Source organism: Dreissena polymorpha, chromosome 4 (genome assembly GCF_020536995.1).
Source record: "Dreissena polymorpha isolate Duluth1 chromosome 4, UMN_Dpol_1.0, whole genome shotgun sequence".
Classification (NCBI taxonomy): domain Eukaryota; kingdom Metazoa; phylum Mollusca; class Bivalvia; order Myida; family Dreissenidae; genus Dreissena; species Dreissena polymorpha.
The window spans coordinates 18,907,030-18,913,026 of record NC_068358.1 but is presented as its reverse complement, the minus strand read 5'-3'; the positions used below and the strand labels follow the sequence as shown (position 1 = coordinate 18,913,026).

The 5,997-nt window shown below is 34.5% G+C and overlaps 1 long non-coding RNA gene across 2 annotated transcripts; it reads right to left on the bottom strand.

Annotated features, from left to right (window-relative positions):
* Positions 1-552: 552 nt before the first annotated feature.
* On the bottom strand, positions 553-3,253 carry LOC127880091 (uncharacterized). 2 transcript variants are annotated; one of them, XR_008049412.1, is made up of 3 exons: positions 2,433-3,253; positions 1,322-1,655; positions 553-1,006 (listed from the first exon to the last, which is right to left on the bottom strand). It is a non-coding gene; the product is annotated as an uncharacterized LOC127880091 (long non-coding RNA). The 2 variants fall into 2 exon arrangements; XR_008049413.1 differs by having other exon boundaries at positions 553-861.
* Positions 3,254-5,997: the final 2,744 nt, after the last annotated feature.

Sequence of the window (5,997 nt, the reverse complement as noted above, 5' to 3'; positions counted from 1 at the left end):
TCGGATTTTTGAAGTTTTTACAATATAAATATGAGGAAAACTTTAAGTTGCCATGGTAACCAGAGTTATGCATGGAATGTAACTTTCAAAAAGCTTCATGCAAGGAACATTCCTGTAAAGTTTCATCAAGATTGGCCAAGCATTTTAGGAGGAGATGCTGTTTAAGTAAAAATGTTAACATCAGATGCACGACAGATGGCGATGCACAACAGATGAAGATGCACGAGGGACAAAGCGTTATCCCAATAGCTCACCCTGAGCATTTTGTGTTCAGGTCAGCCAAAAATAATTAAAAGATGTGTATGTTCAAAGCTCTTTTTTTTTTAATCTCTGCTGTTGAAGCTTCACACAGTAACAATGGGGTAGAAACAAAATTAACATGAACATATTAACTTGAAGAGATCTAGCAATACTTTTAAAATTGTAGTTGTTTAATATTTACCTGAACAGACCAACCAGAATGTTTTACCTTCACCCTAACCATAGATACATTTGCTTAGATTATAACGAGTATAAGAGTTTACTTTATATTAAATTGTTATAAGTTATATAAACAAGAGGGCCATGATGGCCCTAAATCGCTCACCTAACTAACCAAATACAATCCCAACCCAGATTTAATCAAGATAAACATTCTGACCAAATTTCATAAAGATTAGATGAAAACTGTAACCTCTATTGTCTACACAAGGTTTTCTATTATTTGACCTAGTGACCTAGTTTTTGACCCCAGGTGACCCAAATACAATCCTAACCCAGATTTCATCAAGATAAACATTCTGATCAAATTTTATAAAGATTGAATGAAAACTGTGACCTCTATTGTCTATACAAGGTTTTTCTATTATTTGACCTAGTGACCTAGTGTTTGACCCCAGATGACCCAAATACAATCCCAACCCAGATTTCATCAAGATAAACATTCTGACCAAATTTCATAAAGAATGAATGAAAACTGTGACCTCTATTGTCTATACAAGGTTTTTCTATTATTTGACCTAGTGACCTAGTTTTTGACATAGTGACCTAGTTTTTGACCCCAGATGACCCAAATACAATCCCATCCCAGATTTCATCAAGATAAACATTCTGACCAAATTTCATAAAGATTGGATGAAAACTGTGACCTCTACTGTCTACACAAACAAATTTTTAATGGTTTTTCTATTATTTGACCTAGTGACCTAGTTTATGACCTCAGATGACCCAAATACAATCCCAACCCAGATTTCATCAAGATAAACATTCTGACCAAATTTCATAAAGATTGGATGAAAACTGCGACCTCTATTGTCTACACAAGGTTTTTCTATTATTTGACCTAGTTTTTTACCTAGTGACCTAGTTTTTGACCCCAGATGACCCAAATACAATCCCAACCCAGATTTTATCAAGATAAACATTCTGACCAAATTTCATAAAGATTGGATGAAAACTGTGACCTCTGCTGTTTACACAAGGTTTTTCTACTATTTGACCTAGTTTTTGACCTAGTGACCTAGTTTTTGACCCCAGATGACCCAAATACAATCCCAACCCAGATTTTATCAAGATAAACATTCTGACCAAATTTCATAAAGATTGGATGAAAACTGTGACCTCTACTGTCTACACAAGGTTTTTCTATTATTTGACCTAGTTTTTGACCTAGTGACCTAGTTTTTGACCCCAGATTACCAAAATAAAATCCCAACCCAGATTTCATCAAGATAAACATTCTGACCAAATTTCATAAAGATTGGATGAAAACTGTGCCCTCTACTGTCTACACAAACAAATTGTTGACGGACGCACACGCACACACAACGGACGCCGGACATCACACGGTCACATAAGCTCAACATTTACCTGAACAGACCAACCAGAATGTTTTACCTTCACCCTAACCATAGATACATTTGCTTAGATTATAACGAGTATAAGAGTTTACTTTATATTAAATTGTTATAAGTTATATAAACAAGAGGGCCATGATGGCCCTAAATCGCTCACCTAACTAACCAAATACAATCCCAACCCAGATTTAATCAAGATAAACATTCTGACCAAATTTCATAAAGATTAGATGAAAACTGTAACCTCTATTGTCTACACAAGGTTTTCTATTATTTGACCTAGTGACCTAGTTTTTGACCCCAGGTGACCCAAATACAATCCTAACCCAGATTTCATCAAGATAAACATTCTGATCAAATTTTATAAAGATTGAATGAAAACTGTGACCTCTATTGTCTATACAAGGTTTTTCTATTATTTGACCTAGTGACCTAGTGTTTGACCCCAGATGACCCAAATACAATCCCAACCCAGATTTCATCAAGATAAACATTCTGACCAAATTTCATAAAGAATGAATGAAAACTGTGACCTCTATTGTCTATACAAGGTTTTTCTATTATTTGACCTAGTGACCTAGTTTTTGACATAGTGACCTAGTTTTTGACCCCAGATGACCCAAATACAATCCCATCCCAGATTTCATCAAGATAAACATTCTGACCAAATTTCATAAAGATTGGATGAAAACTGTGACCTCTACTGTCTACACAAACAAATTTTTAATGGTTTTTCTATTATTTGACCTAGTGACCTAGTTTATGACCTCAGATGACCCAAATACAATCCCAACCCAGATTTCATCAAGATAAACATTCTGACCAAATTTCATAAAGATTGGATGAAAACTGCGACCTCTATTGTCTACACAAGGTTTTTCTATTATTTGACCTAGTTTTTTACCTAGTGACCTAGTTTTTGACCCCAGATGACCCAAATACAATCCCAACCCAGATTTTATCAAGATAAACATTCTGACCAAATTTCATAAAGATTGGATGAAAACTGTGACCTCTGCTGTTTACACAAGGTTTTTCTACTATTTGACCTAGTTTTTGACCTAGTGACCTAGTTTTTGACCCCAGATGACCCAAATACAATCCCAACCCAGATTTTATCAAGATAAACATTCTGACCAAATTTCATAAAGATTGGATGAAAACTGTGACCTCTACTGTCTACACAAGGTTTTTCTATTATTTGACCTAGTTTTTGACCTAGTGACCTAGTTTTTGACCCCAGATTACCAAAATAAAATCCCAACCCAGATTTCATCAAGATAAACATTCTGACCAAATTTCATAAAGATTGGATGAAAACTGTGCCCTCTACTGTCTACACAAACAAATTGTTGACGGACGCACACGCACACACAACGGACGCCGGACATCACACGGTCACATAAGCTCAACATGTCACTTCGTGACAGGTGAGCTAAAAATAGGCTTATTTCTAAATACAGGTTTAATTTTTAAACCCATTTTTTTAATAACCAAGCTGTTTCTTTTCAACATGTTCACTTGTATTTTATATTTTTGCCACTTCTCTCCAGTTTTTCCAACATGGGAAGTTAACTCTAAACTAATGTCTTCTTATTGAATTTACCTTTCAACTTGCAATGGTGCATCTGCATGTCTCTGACTCTAAGAAATCAGATTTTCATTTCAATATGACTATTTGAGAAACCAAATACGAAAGAGAAGTTGTATAGTCCATTTAGTTCATATAAAAGCTATATTTTGGATATTTTCTTATAAAAGTCATAAAGTGAATGTTTGTATGTTATATAATACCATTATCAATTTCAATTTCTTTGCAACAGTGTAAGTATTGCACCTAAGATTCTTAATTATACATCTCTACCTTAAGTGTAACAAAAATACTTTTTTAATTTCCAAAATGCCACTCAAACATTTGGAAGAAAAGGCCAACTTGACTCTGAATAGTATTCATTATTTTCAGTAAGAATCCGAAGGAAATGTATGCTAATTGAGTGGAATTAAGTACCAAGTAGAACCTGCCATTCACATGGTATTTCTACAATTCAATTGTTACCGTAAATCCACGAATGTAATACGCCCTTGTGCATAATACGCACCCCCGAGTTTGGTCAAAATTTATCGGTAAAAATTGACAATCTGAGTAAAATACGCACTAAAAAAATCAGTGTCCGAAATCGGCCATTTCCGAAAAAATGTGTCAATATATTTTTGTGCTGTGAAAATAGCAAATCAAGTTGGTGTTGTCAACTATCTGTTACCCCGGTATATTGATCGGGATGTGTTATAGTGCTGTTGTCATGACAGTTGCATAATAAATATCTCTGTCTATTGTTTATATTACCATTGATTGTTACCGATAACACACAGGCCCCTTGCTGACATTCGGGTCAAGCAGTCATAATTACGAAAGAAAGAAGCAGAGACGCTGTTTTTTGTTTTCACATTTAACTCAATTTGACAATATTCGGGACGATAATAATTATAATAATAATAAAGTAATAAGAAGACAAAATGGTTACTTCCGTTTTTATAGTTGTCTAGATGAATTACTTTTTCTTTTTTCGAGTTACAAACTGGATACTTTAATATAACTATAAATACAATTAAACCGCTCGTGTTTTTCATGATCTAGTTAATTAAAATACGCTGCTGTCATTAAGGCTAGTTTGGGAGTAAAAAACAAATTAATTAATTATCACCTTTCAATTTAATTGGGCAATCGGCAGACAGGTGTAATAGACTCTATTAGCATCATAAAACTAATTATTTAAATACCACTCTTTACTTCAGATATGGTAAATATGCGGTAGGAAGATAAATAGTGGTAAGCTAAGAAATATTTATTTACGGGTATTGTCAGTTGTTTTTTTTCATTTGCTAATCTGTTAATACGACTTAGCGTCCAGTCGCTATTTTGTAGGCAGAGGACGATATTAACTGTATATTCAAAGTATACAGTGTCTGCGCATGGATGACCCAATATTATCCGATAGCTCCTCCCGTTCTCACGTTTCATTCGACAACGTCATTTCATGTGTAAGCGAGCTCAATGTTGATTGGCCAGCTACCATGCGCACTTCAATGACAATAAGGTCAAGCAATGTCTCATAATCGGGTACAGACCGGGTTTCATTTACTGTTCAAATTGCGAACACTTTCATTAAAACAAAGAGACAAATATAGAAAACCAGTCCGATATAAATGGCGGATGTTTTCAATGAAATTTTACTAGATTTTCGCATTTTCACAAATAAGATTTTTATTGAGCCAAATTCTCAATATTTTCGCAAATGACTCAAATGGCAAACGACAGCGCGAGCCCTGTTGCACCCCTTTGATGTAATGGTATAGTTTAAAATGGCTGCCGCAAAGCGAATAACAGCGATTAAGTTGAAAATTTGCACAGGAAAAATTTTGTTCTGCTCTAAACACGTATATTATACGCACCCCTACTTGAAGAAAAAATCGGCAGGTAAAAAAGTGTGTATTATATTCGTAGATTTACAGTAAGTCTCCGTTGAAATAAAGAAAACAACACTTGCAATATCAGATACATTTAGTTTGGAGCAGTAGATTATAATATTATCCCCGGACTGACTTTGGCAGTTAAAAATGATTTTAATACAAAAATTTAGCTGTTCTCTTATTTTGTCACTTCACTTGATAACAATCAAAGTGCTGAAGGCACTGTAGGTGTTCGCTGTTGTATAAGTTTAGACGCAACTCAGTTGAGAAAATTATGCTATAGCTTTTTATATTGCAAGTTTTAAATGAACACAACCCATTCATTTATGAAGAGTGTGTCTTAAAGCACAGGACCAGCTTTTTTTTAAATCATTAATAAAAAATATAATTTAAGCTTCATTTTGGGAAAAAAGGGCTTAATGTATATGCATAAATTGTCATCCAGTATAGAGACTCTCTTTAAACGAAAAACATTATAAAATCAGAAATGTCGTCCTTGATTAGCCTGTGCGCATTGCACAGGCTAATCAGTAAGCACAGGCTAATCTTATTTGACATGCATTAAGCCCCGTTTTCCCTGAAAGCAGCCAATATGTACAGATTTCAGTGATAAACACTAGACTGGCCAATCTCGTCTTACAAGCTGCACTATTAGTCATATACACCCAATGCAGTGTACCAGTGGTTAACTATA